This window comes from Narcine bancroftii, chromosome 3 (assembly GCF_036971445.1).
Source record: "Narcine bancroftii isolate sNarBan1 chromosome 3, sNarBan1.hap1, whole genome shotgun sequence".
Classification (NCBI taxonomy): domain Eukaryota; kingdom Metazoa; phylum Chordata; class Chondrichthyes; order Torpediniformes; family Narcinidae; genus Narcine; species Narcine bancroftii.
Genome location: NC_091471.1, coordinates 47625644 through 47641266, shown reverse-complemented (window position 1 = coordinate 47641266; position 15623 = coordinate 47625644). Strand labels below are relative to the sequence as shown.

At 40.1% G+C, this 15623-nt stretch overlaps 1 protein-coding gene and 1 long non-coding RNA gene across 7 annotated transcripts in view; one reads left to right on the top strand and one right to left on the bottom strand.

The window, feature by feature from the left end:
* Positions 1 to 12911, top strand: part of LOC138757143 (uncharacterized) — a 52565-nt gene extending 39654 nt beyond the window's left edge. For both annotated transcript variants that reach the window (XR_011353371.1, XR_011353370.1), the window contains exons 2-3: positions 11766 to 11903; positions 12820 to 12911. This is a non-coding gene — a long non-coding RNA (uncharacterized lncRNA). The remainder of the gene's footprint in view (positions 1 to 11765; positions 11904 to 12819) is intronic.
* nedd4l (NEDD4 like E3 ubiquitin protein ligase) overlaps positions 1 to 15623 on the bottom strand; it is a 533566-nt gene that overhangs the window by 485457 nt on the left and 32486 nt on the right. The gene's annotated exons all lie outside the window — the stretch shown is intronic.

Here is a 15623-nt window from a genome sequence, read left to right as displayed (position 1 = left end):
ATGGAAAGTATTCTTAGAGATAATATGTATAAGTATCTGGAGAGACAGGGATTGATCAGGAACACCCAACATGGGTTTGAGGGAAGGTCATGTTTGACAAATATTGTTGAATTTTTTGAGAAAGTGACTAGAAAGGTTGATGTGGGGAGAGCAGTAAATGTAGTCTATCTGGATTTCAGTAAGGCCTTCAATAAGGTTCCACATGGAAAGTTGTTGAGGAAGGTTCAGGCACTAGGTATTAATGTTGAGATAGTCAGATGGATTCAACGGTGGCTAGAAGATGGGCACCAGAGAGTCATGGTGGATACCTGTCTGATGGGATGGAGGCCAGTGATGAGCAGTGTGCAGCAGGGATCGGTGTTGGGTCCCTTGTTGTTCATCATTTACATTAATGATTTGCATGATGGAGTGGTAAATTGGGTGAGTAAATATGCGGACAAAAATAGGGGAAGTTGTGGATAGTGAGGAGGGTTTTCCTGCACTACAGAAGGATTTGGACTGCTTTGAAGAGTGGGCTGAAAGGTGGCAGATGGAGTTTAATGTAGATAAATGTGAGGTGCTTCATTTTAGGAAGAATAATCAAAATAGAACATATGCAGTGAAGGAGAGGGCATTGAAGAATGCAGAGGAACAGAGATCTTGGAATAACGATTCATTGTTCTTTGGAAGTGGATTCTCATGTAGATAGGGTGAAGGAAACTTTTGGTATGCTGGCCTTTATAAATCAAACTATACAATATAGGAGGTGGGAGGTGATGTTGAGACTGTTCAAGGCATTGGTGAGGCCAAATTTGGAATACTGTGTGCAGTTCTGGTCCCCAAATTATACTAAGGATATCAATAAAGTAGAGAGAGTGCAGAGAAGATTTACTAAAATGTTGCCTGGATTCCTGCATCTAGAATACAAAGAAAGATTGATTAGACTGGGCCTTTATTCATTGGAGCACAGAAGGTTGAGGGGGGGGGCTTGATAGACGTATATAGAGTTAAGAGGGGGATAGATAGAATAGATGTGAATAGGCTCTTCCCCTTGAGGGTAGGCAAGATCGGAACGAGAAGTCATAAGGGTGAGGGGGCAAACGTTTAGAAGTCACATGAGACGAAGCTGCTTCACTCAGAGAGTGGTGGCTGAGTGGAATGACCTTCCAGAAGAGGTTGTTGCATCAGGGTCAGTTTTGTCATTTAAGGTTGGATGAGTATGGATATGAGGGGATTGGAGGGTTATAGAGAGGGAGCAGGTAGGTGGGACTAGTGGAGCTTACTTAAATCGATGCAGACTCGAGGGGCCGGGATGACCTGTTTCCGTACTGTAATTGTTATATGCCTTTCTAGACTCTTGCTTCCAAGTCCTTTGTGCTTTCTACTTCCTGATCAGCTATCAAACCTCTTGTCCACCATCGTTCCTTTACCCTACCATCTTTTCTGCCTCAAGAGCAACCCTATCCAGAACCCTGAACATCCTCAGCATTTCAACTGTGCATTTTCCTAAGAACATCTGTTTCCGATTTACTCACCCAAGTCTCTGCCCAATCCCACCATAATTACCCCTTCCCCAGGTACCTTCCCATTTTGTTGAAGGTCAAGGAGTTATGATCACTGTCTCTGAAATGTTCACCCTCCAAAGGTTCTGTCACTCGACCAATACTAGCTGCCCTGACTCCTGTCCATCACCTCTTCAGCCTCCAAAATGATCCAATTCTTAGAGTTCAAGCTCCATAATGCAGTCTGTAAGGAGCTAAGCTCTTAAGCCAAGATTCTCTTAGTATTATTTAACCAAAAGTTTGGACATTTGCACCTTTGAAATTAATCTTTTTCTCACTGGACTTGCAATTTAATTATTGCCATTTTTCATCCATCTGATATTTGTTGCATCTGCTTTAAAAAAATGCATTTTCATTTTGCTTCCCCAATTTCTTTTGCCTGATATTCATTTGTCTAATTTATTGAAACAAGGAATCTAGCCATTACTGTCAATTATTGATTGACCCTTGTACACATCAGCTTTTTGAACTCACAATATTCTATTCAGAAAAATTCCAAGATTAAACTTTCCTGAATGAACCACATTCCAAGACAGAATGGTGAGATTTGGAGGTCCAAATGCATATTTCACTTCACCTTTTGATTTCAGTGAAGTGTCCAGCAATATTAAAAATAATCGCGATGGTTTTGGATTGAATATCAAAAGATGTCAAATACCTTGTTGGAGGTGGATTATAACTTTTAATTCTGCAATGCAAGTGTTACTCATCACTTGTTAACTAGTCCTTATCAGTGATTGTTACCAGCTCAAATTGATACAAAAAACCCCCACATGCTTCACTCATCATGCAACTTCAGAACGGTCTTCTGAGATGGCCAAATAACAGCTGAGGGGAAGTTGGATTGACAGTAGTGCAAAAGTCTCATAAGTGATGTGCACAGACTGGAGAAAAGTTTGCAATGTGGAAGATCAGTTTGTTCATTTCAAGCTCTTGGCAAGCTTTAATCAATTCAAATGGTACAACCAGAGACAAGACAGATCAGAAAACATTGAAGGGATTTCAGCAAAACTCAAGCAAATAGTACCTGCTTGGTCAGGCATGGACAAGTCAGGCCTCAGGGCCTCTTTTCCTGTCGTAGCACTCTACAACTATGATCTATATCCCAGATTGAAGCAGCTCTTCCAGTGCATGGGGATTGTGTTTTGAGAAAATTGTCCATATTGGAATTTTCTAATAGACGACGTTGTATCATTTGTGCCAGCATCAAGAATGAGTCCAAAAAAGCATTTATCTTCATTCACACAAAATTTCTTGAGTTAATTTTTTAATTCCTTACCCCAGATTTTTTGGTAATTATTTGTGAATTCCCCATGGACAAATTTCCACTACTTAGAACCAAAGAACACTACAGCACAGAAATAGGCCCTTCAGCCCATCTAGTCAATACCCAACTATTTATTATTCTGCCAGGCCCATTGACCTGTACCATTACCCTTCATAACCCTCATCTTAAATGTCAAAATAAGCCGATATTCACCACTTCAGCTGGCAGCTCATTCCACACTCTCACCAACATGTGTTGAGAGTTCCCCGATAAGATCCCCCCCCCCCAAGCATCTCACCTTTCAAACTTAACCAGTGCCCTCCAGTTTTTGTCTCAATTAACCTCAGCTTACATTTATTCTATCTGCATCCCTCAATTTTCTGTATCCATCAAATCTCCCATCACACTTTTAATCCCTAAATGGATGTTGTCCTGCTGTTATCCAAAGATATTGCCATGGTAAATTGCTCAGGTCCGAACATTTTTAATTCTGTCCCGAGTCAACTCTAGGTTCTCAATGGAGCAGATTCCCAAAGGCCTCATTAACTTTTCAACTTCAATTTTTCTAAAATAAATATTTTACTGCTTTATTTTTCTCTCATCCTTGCCTGAAGAATATTTCCTTTATTGTGCAGACAAGTGAGGTTAAGAGGGATCCATTCCTTCTCAATTTTCATTGGTCCAGCCCAAAGGGAATCCTACAAATCAAGAGTTTGTTACTCTTTTCTCCATCAAACTAAACATTACTAAAACAAAGAAGTAAGGTCCGTGCATGGAAATATTTGGTGTTCAGACTCTGATGCACCCAGAATCCAAGCTTTGTCTTAATGGAAACATCAAATGAGGGAGGTTGAAATGATCTGGGCTCTAGAGTGGAAAGTGACAGAGGCTGAACAGTTTCCATCTGTTTGATATATTAGTTTCAATTTAATGAGAATTTTCTTGTAGCAAGATGCAATAATTCTGTATAAACCCTATGGCAAATGAATTTTTTTAAAAAGACAAGAGCCGGCATTGAATCTGAACAACCCTGCATCCAAACACTCCTCGAGGCATGCTGCAAAGGTTAGTAAGTTGATGCAGTGAAGGGCAATTTATCTTGCGAAGCTGACAGTTGTGCCTTAGCTACTGGAGTTGCAGCAGCTGCTTTGTGTCTCTCTCAAAGTCCTGGATTAAAGCAAAACAATGCTGGCTCCATAGCGGAAGCCTTGCACGCAGCTTGGCCATACATGGCAAGGATAAGAATGCAGTGAAAAGGAATGAATGCCTCAAAGCAAATATGCAACTGTTAGACTGCACCAAGTCACCAGCTGTCAGAGAACTGGCTGCTTCCCTGTTCCATTCACACAAAGTTGCATGAACATTTTTGTTTTGGGAAGAACATCATTGCTGCTGTATTATTACATTCAAAGAATTATGTCAAGCGTTTGATTACATTAGGTTCATACCCTGGTTTCAAAAATATTAAACTTGATATGATGTGTTTTACAATCAATCCAATCCAATTCTAGTCTGAAGCTTCAGCTCCTGTGAATCATTTGAGTAGTATGGTTGCACCTGGTCTGATTGAGATGCAGATCAATCAGGTGTCAAGCACATTTTGGGAAGAGAAGTCACCACTGTTTCATCACTGAAGTCATCATTGTTTCATGCAAATTGTACAACACCAAATTAAAAGTGCCCAACGATTTCATCCTAATGGGAGGGATTCCAACACAATTGTTTTTATATACAGTATTCAAAATATTTGGTACAAGCTTCGCATTCAGATGTAAAAGGTTGTTGCTACAGGAAAGTGGCAGCAAAGAACTGGCTCGACTGAACAACAGAGCAGCCACAGAGATTCCAGGGCTAATTCCTGCCTCTATCTCTTGTGTTCTTCTGCCAAACCCCAGGCACTGAAATTGGGTCAATAGCCACTCCGCTGGTCATAGCTCGCTTGTCATCATGCAAAAGAGGATGGCAATAAATTCTTGAGACGAGTCAAATTTGGGAACAGTTCTCCGCAACTGCTCTGAATCAACAGGTGAAAGGTCAGCAAAGGCCATGTGCAGTGGCAAATGTGCTGCAGTTGGGATTTTTCTTGATGTTGCCCTGTGAAGTTTTTGCACATAATACCTTGTTATGGATGAAGTCCAAACAGATTCACATGACAGCTGCAGGGAAAACACAATCAACTTTGAGAAATACCAATGAGGTTACTGCAATTGGACTTCTTCCCGGTCTTCAGGATGGTCACAATCTCTGCTTCTATGGTCACATCATTGTTCTATTCTGCTAAATAGGGCTATAAATTGGGGACAGCTCCAGAAAATTGTATCTTTAATTGGCATAGACCTTTACAAATCTATGGATCTGGGTTAGCAGAAAGACTGGATGAAATGTCATCCCAAAGTATACCATCAAGGGCAGTCTCTTCTTGAAAGAACTTCCAGTGGACATTGCAACACACCTTGATCATCTCCGCTCTTGTTCATCATTCCTTTGTACTTGGGTTTAAGCAGGGTTGGTCCATATGATTGAGCCAAAAATAGCCCACACTTCTTGTGGCCATCAACCAGTTCTGTAAAATACAGCTCTAGAACTGAATTGTTATTGGACCACCTGCACGCTTGCCAATTACCACCTTCTTATTGAGTCTCAAGCTTGCTTTTATTGAATCTTCGATTACAGGTCATCAACTAAAGGAACTGCTCTGTGAACCAGCAAGACTCTACTGGGTAAATGGTCTCCTTTTATAACAGAAGAAAAAGTTATTCATATCAAAAGTGGATTTGAGCACAGCTACAAACCAAGAAAGCAGTCCCCACGTTGTAGGGGAGGAAGCCAGTTGTTGACCAAGCAGTTCTGACTTCACCCTATGACCAACGAACACGACTAATCAACTCACTTTTCTTCACGAGAGCCAAGCTCAGGTGTCTAGTCTTCTCAGTCCCCTGACGGTGTCAGGTTTTCACTGAATGCCTCCTCCGCCTTCCTCTCCTCCACCCCCCCCCCCACCTGATAGCTTTTTCCCTTCATCCCCACTCTCCTCCTACTCAACAAATCCTGTCAAAGATGAGGCAATAGAGCCAAGTGACAGTTCAAACCTGTCATGAGACAATGCCTTTTCATCAGGTCAGCAAAATTATGAAAAGCCTTCAACTTTCTTTAAGCTTCATTCCAACCACAAGACTTGCAGGAACTTAAAAATAACTCTGCAGGTCTGTTCTCACTTTATGTGGTTAGGCTGTCGCATTGAAGGGAGTGGGTTATAGCATGTTATCTAACAAGAGAACAATAATTAAATTAAAATTACTTTACAAGGTATTTATTATGAGATTTACTCACTTTATTCCAAGGACAATGGAATTTCAATGAACATGAAAAGTTGGGCTTATTCTCCTTGAAAAAAAGCTTGCAAGAGGATCTGACAAAAGTGTTCAAATTAATCAAAGATAAAGGCAAAGATTTAACATGAGGGGAAAGATTTGAAAGGGATCTGAGTGGCACCTTTTTTGCCCACTCAGAGGGTAGTGTGTATGTGAAACAAGATGCATACATCGAGACAAGTACAGAGAAAGGTTTAGAGGAGTATGGATGAAAGACAGGCAAATATGATTAGCTTCGGCAGACAACTTAGTGACACTGACAATTTGGGCCAAACACCATTTCAGTACTGCTAACGATGTAACCAGCAAAGGTAACAGAGTAGAACTTGTATCTGCAATATATTTGGGTTTTCCACAACGGATTGGATGAGATGCCACATAAAGTCTGGTATGCAACAATCAGACTTAAGTACTTAAGGTGAAAGAGAATCTAGTAACACAGACTGACAAGTTATCCCAAAGTTCAAATGGTGCATCTTTCCAGGCTGTACGGATGTAGCTAATGAAATGCTGCAAGAGTCATTTTTTTTGGTCTCAGAATTACTTACGCAATGATTACATCAACTATGCATTCCACTTCTCCCTGTACCATCTATCTGTTTACTATTTCTTCCAATAAAACACATTTACAGTGTCCTCCATAATGTTTGGGACAAAAACACTTTCCCTTTTCTTCGCCCCGTTGTCCAATTTTAATTTTGAAATCAAATATTCACGTGATTAAAATGCACAATCCAGATTTTATTCAAGGTTATTTGATTACATTTTGGTTCGACCATGTAAAAATTACAGCACTTTTTATATATAGTTCCTCCATTTCAGGACACCATGTTTGGAACATTTGGCTTGTCAGGTGTCTGTGATTATTCAGTTATGTTTAATTGCTTCATTGGAGCACGTAGAAAAGAAGAAGGCTGACTTTGAAGGTTTTGATCACCTTTGTAGCCTGTAGTTGCAATTTAGTGCGTGTGCGTGTGCGCATCATTAAGAAGTGTACTGGTGAGCTGAGTAATCACGAAGGAACTGGTATTCCAAGGAAGACCTCCATTGCTGACGACAGAATACTCAATGAAGAAAGTTCCCCAAAAGCATGTCTGACAGATCAGAAACACTTCAGGAGGCAGGTGTCAATTACTGCTGTCCACAAAAGACTTCTTGAACAGAAACAGAGGCTACACTGCAAGTTACAAACCACGAGTTAGCTACGGAAACAGGACGGCCAGATTACAGTTTGCCAACAAGCATTTAAATGAACCTGCAGAATTCTAGAAAAAGGTCTTGTGGACAGATGAGACCAAGACTAATCTGTATCAGAGTGATGGCAAGAGCAAAATGTGGAGGTGTAAAGGAACTGCCCAAGATCCAAAGCCTACCACCTCATCTGTGAAACATGGTTTTGAGGGTGTTATTGCCTGGGCACATACTGGCACACTCAACTTCATTGATATGTGACTGCAGGTGGCAGTAGCAAAGTGAATTCTGTGTAAACATAATTTCTGAAAATGCCTCCAATCATATCCTACACCAAGACAATGATCCCGAAGATAATGAAGGAACAAAGGACTTTTTAGAAACTAAAAACAAGAAAATTCCTGATTGGCCAAGTCCAATTCCTAATCTAAATCCAATTGAGTATGCCTTCCACATGCTGAAGAGAAAACTCAAGGGGACAAAACCCTGAAACAAGCAGGAGCTGAAGATGGCTGCAGTCGAGGCTTGACAGAGCATCACCAGGGAAGATACTCAGCACCTGGTGATGTCTGTGAATCACAGACTTCAAGCAGTCATTCCATACAAGGGATATGGAACAAAGTACTCAACATGACTATTTTATCTCTCTTATATATCCACACACACATATCATTGTTATGTGGGCTGCTGGCAACTTGGGCCGAGGAAATCACACCTGGCCACAGACTGCTGGAGACTGGCTCAACATTGGCTGAAGGGGCACCAGGTATCAGAACTGGGATGCAATAGGACGCCAAGGACACTGAAGGGTTCCTGATCGGGTCAAAGGTTTGTATCTGGAGCTTGGGCTGCGGATGGTTTGGAGTGCTGAAGGCAAATCCACAGACTCGTGGTGACTGAGGGGACTCTATTTTGCTTCTTCCTCTGACTAAGAGGCTCCTCAGGAAATTTCTACTGATGTCGAATCTGCCTTATAGCAGACAAAAACAAATTTTATATATTTTATCTTTATTACATGACAATAAATTGAATCTTATCCCAAATATTATAGTGCCATGAATTGAGGGGACCATGTATAAAAAGTGCTCTAATTTGTACATGGTCAAACCAAAATGTATACAAATTACAATGAATAAAATCTGGAATATGTACTTGAGTTACATGTGAATTTCTTGATTGCAAATTTAAAATTGTGGAGCAGAAGTAAATTAATTTAAAAAGTGTCTTTGTCCCAAACAGTACAGAGGGCACTGTATATTGTCAGCTAACGTTTTCTTGCCTGCTATCACTGGGGGAAAGAAAGTTTCCCAAAGGGCCTCAGGCGCTGAAGGCTTCCTGATCGTGTCAGTGAGTTGGATCTGGAGCTCAAGTTGCCAATGTCTGTATACGTGCAGAGGCTTCAGGACATGGACCATGGACACTCAGCGTCTCTTTTGCTTCTCTTTGCCACACTTTAAGGCAAATGTGTTTTATGGCAGGCGGAAGGCAATTTTGTGCAATAGTACATATTCTGTACCTATTACCTAACCCTAACCTCACTGACAAAAGGCAAAGGAGGAAAAACCCAACACCCAACCCCAACCAACCAATTTTCCCCTGCAGCCGCTGCAACCGTGTCTGTCTGTCCCGCATAGGACTTGTCAGCCACAAACGAGCCTGCAGCTGACGTGGACTTTTACCCCCTCCATAAATCTTCGTCCGCGAAGCCAAGCCAAAGAAGAAAAAAAAACATGACAATAAAGGAATCTAAGAACTTTAATGTTGAAACAAGGGCTCTCAATTTAATTTTGACTTCCCCTTTGATTCCTTTATAATTGGCCTGATTCTCAAGGATATTTTCAACATACTCAAGCTTTTTGTCTAAAAATAAACGATACTTCAGATTGTTTGTTCTTCCTTTGTACCTCAGGAGAATGCACCTCAACTGTGCACCTTAACCAGAATTTCTTTTGGTTCTAATTTCAATAAAGTAGAACCACTCATCCCATTCAAATCAGCCTTCCTTCGTCTAATTATTTTACTTGAGATTATCCTTTCCCCAGACCATGCTAATCTGACCAGAAGTTGGGTTTAATGACCTGTTTCCATACCATGAAATCATCGGGCTGTTTGCATCAAAATCGGAATTCTATCATCATCAAATATGGTGTTCCGCAGCAGCATCAGTGCGCAAACATTCATATTATAACCATCTTACATCACCATTTAAAAATAAATAGTGCACAAAAAGGCAGTGCCTTTGGTTCGTTTATTTATTCATGAAACTGATGGCAGCAGGGAAGCTGTCCTAATGCAATTGAGTGCACATATTTAGGCTCCTGTACCTTTTTCCCTGATGGTAGCAGAGTAAAGAGGGTGTGGCCTATGTGGTGGGGGTCTTTGAGGATAGAGGCTGCTTTTTTAAATACACAGCTTCATGTAGATGTCCTCGATGGAGTGAAGTCTGGTGCCTGTGATATCGCAGGCCGAGTTAATAATCCTCTGGAGTTTATTCTTGTCCTGAGAGTTGGAGCCTCCATACCAGGCAGTGCTGCAGCTAGCTAAAATGCTCTCCACGGCACACCTGTAGAAGTTTGAGTCTTCGGTAACATACAGAATCTCCTCAGACACCTCACGAACTATAGCCACTGGCAAGCCTTCTTTGTGATTGGATCTACATGGAGGCTCCGGGACAGATCCTCAGACGTTAACGCCCAGGAATTTAAAGTTCTTGGTCCTCTCCACAACTGAACCCTCGATGGGGACGGGGTCACGTTCCCTGACTCCCTCCTGAAGTCCACAATGATCTCCTTGGTTTTGCTGATGTTTTTTTTTAAATTTTTTTATTTTTCACACCATAAATCACAATAGCCATGATATACACTTTTTCTTTTTCACACATTTACAGTGACTTTTTCTCCCCCCCCCTCCTCCCAAGCCACCCCCCCCACCCCCCCCCCCTCATCCATTTTAGGTATACAATCTAGGTTGCATTAATTCAGTCAGACAATGTTGTCATTCAACAAAAATACACCAGAAATTCTACAGAGTCCATTCTTTTCTTTCCTTCTCCTTCCATCAACTTAGGTAATGTTTGTCCCCGGTAGGTTTTCGCTATTGTATTTAATGTAAGGCTCCCATACTTGTTCGAATATTTCAATATTATTTCTTAAACTATATGTTATTTTTTCTAATGGAATACATTTATTCATTTCTATATACCATTGTTGTATTTTCAAATTATCTTCCAATTTCCAGGTTGACATAATACATTTTTTTGCTACGGCTAGGGCTATCTTAACAAATCTTTTTTGTGCATCCTCCAAATCAATTCCAAATTCTTTGTTTTTTATGTTACTTAGGAGAAAGATCTCTGGATTCTTTGGTATATTGTTTTCTGTTATTTTATTTAATATCTGATTGAGATCATCCCAAAATTTTTCTACTCTCTCACATGTCCAGATTGCATGAATTGTTGTTCTCATTTCTTTTTTTACATCGAGGTTTTGCAGATGTTGAGCACAAGGTTGTTGTTGGTCAACTACTACGTGGTCCCTTGCCAAATGATTCAGTAACGCCTTCCTTCTCAATGAACCAGAAACATTCTGCTCCAGAACATTATCCTGGGCACATCTTCTCTCCCTCTGCCTTTAACACTATTAATTATCCCAATTTAAGCTGTGATAATTAGAGTCCTTGATTATAGCTACCCTATAGTTTTTCCACTTGTCTAATCTTCCCTTAGCTATCTTCTTGTTCCAAATAAAAAGTAAAAACGCAGAAATGCTGAAGGAACTCAGGCAGGTCTCACAGCAACAATAGGAGATTAAAAACCAACATTACAAACTTGTGCCCTTCCACAAGCTATGAGTGAACCTTCTTACGTAGGTGAAGGGTTCAGACCTGAAATTAGGTTGGATATCTTTACCTCCTATGGCCATGGTGAGACCTGCTGAGTTCTTCCAGCATTTGTGCTTTTATTACAATCACAGAATCAACAGACTTTCATATTTCACACCCTATCTTTTAGTTCTAACCAGATTCTGTTTGTCCCATGCTTGACAGTTTTTTTTTAAATCAAGCCCAACATAGTCCAATATACAATATAGAGTTAATTGCAACCACTGCTCATTCTGTAAACCCATAAAACTTAAATCAAGGATGTATTTTATCAACTCCTCTGACAAGGTGGTAAATGGCAGTTTCAAACACTTCACGATGGTCTTATATGATTAACTGTCAATATTTTTTTCAGATACCCTTGGCCAAAATTTAAAGGCCTTTCAATACCAGAAAAATAAATTGACAATTTTTCTTTGTATTTGAAAACCTTCATTGTGTGAAAATAACTATTTACTTGCTGAATTGTCTTGACAACATTTACAAAACCAGAACTATTCTGCTTGTATTCTGCAGAGAGAAAAAGACATAACAGATGATAGTTTGTTTCATCACATGCAAATAGAAAAAGAACAAAAGAGCAACTTGACAAAAGGGAGAGCCCCTTAAAGATCAACAAGTCTCTCCATGTGTAGAGCCACAGGAAATGGGGAGGTACTGAATGAATATTTTTCATCTATATTTGCCACTGAGAAGGATTAATTCTGAGAACTTCTTAGAGATGTTACATTGTCCATACATTGTGATCGTGTATCCTTAGACGTTGTTGGAAGCTAGGGAATTGTAGGAGCCCTGTCACACTTTTTACACTGAAAAGCTGTGTTATTGCCATATATGGGCCAGCTTGCTTGTTCACACAGAACAGGAAAAAGCTGAGTCGGTGAGTCCTTTTACATATAAAGCCACCTTCCCAAACCTAAAGAGTTGGGACATGTAATAGAGCTCAGCTCCACCTCTGACACTACATACTTGGCAGATTAAAGCAGAGCAAGTTCAGAACCCCCCCTCCCCCCCCCCCACCACCCCCACCCACCACCCTTCCAACCATCCACAGAGCTATGTGAAGAGCTCAAAAGGCAGATAATATCCATGCAAAAAGGATTGTATCATTGTTTGGGATGGGTGAGATGCCAAGTATCTGGAGGGTAGCTAGGAAATTACAAAGTGAGAGCAGTTAAAAACTTATTGCAGCGTGGATGAGAGGTGGAAATAGGGGAAGTTTGCTATGGGTGGAAATTATGAAGGGAACAGTCCTTTCAAAATGCTAAAATAGGAAGGGGAAAATACAAGATGCTTTTGTTTACAAGCCTTGTCAATAGCACATGTCAATTTCAAGCCAATATTGACTTACAAGATAATTTTGTTACAAAATTTCAAGTCTCAGTAGCTTTTCTAATCACTAATAACTTTTGTGTGCAGATATCTGCATCCACTCAATATTTTGTACATGAAAATAGAAAATCAAATGCAAAAATTATAATTATACAGTACTATTAAACAAATGCATTGAATTATAACAGATAATTCTAAATTCTTTGATTCTGTTACATTGTATCCCATTTAACTATAGATTTTGCAGACTTCAAGCACAGAAAATGAACGAATTCACATACCCGATTTCCTTCTAACAAATCACAATAAGTTTGCCTTTAGAAGCGAAGAAAAGAGCAACAATTATTTTGTTTTTCATCAGCTTAAGGCAGTAAATGATTTCTTTGGAAAACTCATGTCCGATGTTTGGTTTATGTACAGAGTGAGTTTTCATACTCGGCTCAAAATCTTAAAATTAATACCCATCTCATTTGCCAATTGGACTAACAATTGCGTGTTAACTTTGAATACGTGACTGAAGAGGAACAACTTGGCCTCTCAAGCTTGCTCCAAAATGTAATCAGCTTGGATTCATCTGATAAGTCTATGCCCAGCAATCTTGTGCCATCTTGCTCATCAAGAATTTGCAGCAACCTCAAAAATCAAGTCCTTGGAGTGCCAAAGACTCACCACTTAGAGAAAAAATTGATTTAAACAATGGTTAGTGATATTTTTGCCCACACAAAAAAAAATTCTTATATCCACCTTGCCAAAATTCCTCAAGATTTGTGATATTTCAATCAAATATCAGTGAATGCAAATCCAACCTCAGGGCACTTGGCATCTCAAGGCACCAAAAAGACACCATCAATAATACATCCACAAAAATCTTTCAAATTCCCCTCAAAGATTTCCGAATGATCATCAGTGCCTTCCTCAGTCCAACATTTCCAGCAGTACAGCCCCAAATTCAGTGAGGTACTTTTTACAGGTCATAATGTTCACATGCCTAACACCAGAAAAACAAAACAGAATATTCCAAGGGAAATGGAATTCTCCAAAGGGACTTGACCTGAAGCACTGACTACTATTTCAATCCATGAATGGTGTGTGACCCAATGTGTGCCCCCACCCCCTCTCCAAGGCTTCTCTTTATTCACTCTATTCCAAACTATCACAAGAGGAGACCATCAGGCAGTTAAAAAGATTTAAATAAATGTTTCATTCCCAGTAACAGACGAAGATTACTTGTACATAACAACATAATCTGAAATTCAAGCAACCAGCATAAAAAGAGGAAAATAAATAAATAAAAATCAGAAATTAAAAAATTAAATTAATTGTCGAAGTGAGCGTTCTCTGAAGTTACCCTTTGGTGAAGAGGGGAGCAAATGCTCAGCCAGTGAAGTGCCTTGGTCGTTGTTGTATGGAAAGGGAAAAATTTGGTGAATTCAAGGAGCATTGAGCCTGGACACAGGATGAAGGATCTTTAAAACATATGCAAGGGGGCCACACACACACTATAGTACCCTCAATTTCAAAAGAGTATAATCAGTGATATTGGACTTAACGCTACCAATATTAACCACTGCTTACACTCACACAAACAAGATAGCCAGTCACAGCGAACTTAACACTACCAATACTGGCAACTGAATAAAGACATAACAATGAAGGATTACAATACCCTGCCATTCCTTTTCTAACATGGGTACGGCTCCAATGCTATCTAACAGCCACAATCCCGATGTCGTGCACACCTTACCAATGTTTCCTCCAGCATTGTCTAGTTTGCGACCTGAAGAGGAGTGGAGTTCAACTCAGGATCAAAGAACAAAAACTACTGAACATGGTGGACTTTATAATACACCAAGCTGGAGAGACAAGCCCATGTAATCTCTAGGTGATTAAAAGGGTCATTTGACAGGTGTGCACTAATGAGTGGGCAGAAACCGACCTTTATTGGCAAGCGATGGGACTTCCGTCTCGGTTCCAGGTGGAGAGGTCACATGACCCTCCACAATCCAAACTACAGTCATGCTTTGCTCATAGCAGCGATTTGAAAAAAGTTGTGATTAAAATGGTATTGCCCAGGATGAAGAGCTGATTCGCACCACTTGCCATTGGCTGCCTGGTTAGTAAGAATCTGAGTTAGAGGCTTGTCCCCTGCTTCTTAAGAGTCTTTATCTTTATTAGATTATTAAGTATATTAGTCAGGCTTTATCTGTAAACTTGGGTGGGTAATTACCTACTATGTTATTAGTCTTTTGGGCAGCTTCGTGGAGACACAGCGACGGTTAAATGTTTTCAAAGAATGTGACTGAAAATAAAGTATAATGCTTTAAGATTTATATATTCATGAAAATTATGTTTATTTGGTGCAAGTACAGCATCACATTTTTGTCTTATAAACTGCTTATTCTTAATGCAGGTGTAATCATTGCATTGTAAGTATTTCAAGCAACTGGAAAACTCATTTATCCAGCATCTATCAATACCCACAGGTGGCAGATACCTGGGTTTTACTGTACTCCAGAAGTAGCTGCTGGGTAACTGGATAACCACATACAAGAACACAAAACCCCTGCTCAAGCAGTGGAAGGAACAGAACACCTTACAAACCTGCACTCTTAACTACCTCCTGCTCTCAAAACAGCTCTTCAAAACCTCAGAACCCATGAAACAAGTGGAATCTTTGGAAGTCCCTCACCATTCTCAATACAGAGGGACTGCCAGAATGAAGCTCCAGAACACCCAAATTCTTTTGCAATCCCTCACAATTTAATGTGTTTCTTCAATTTTTCCTCCCACAATGGACAATCTTGCCTCCTCCCAAAAAGGTTCAAGGTTCTATTTGCCCAATACCCTGTAAAGGCACAAACACACGTTTTTGGGAGATAAATGGGGAAAGGTTTGTTAGAGTCGGTCACAAACAAACACTTTAGGACAGATCTTAGTTAAAATACTGGAGCTCTGCCCATGGTAGACGTATTGGTTCCAGAGCTTTTGCAAGAGCTTTTGAAGAGTACTCAAGAGACTTCACTAATGGATTGTTGTTTGCAA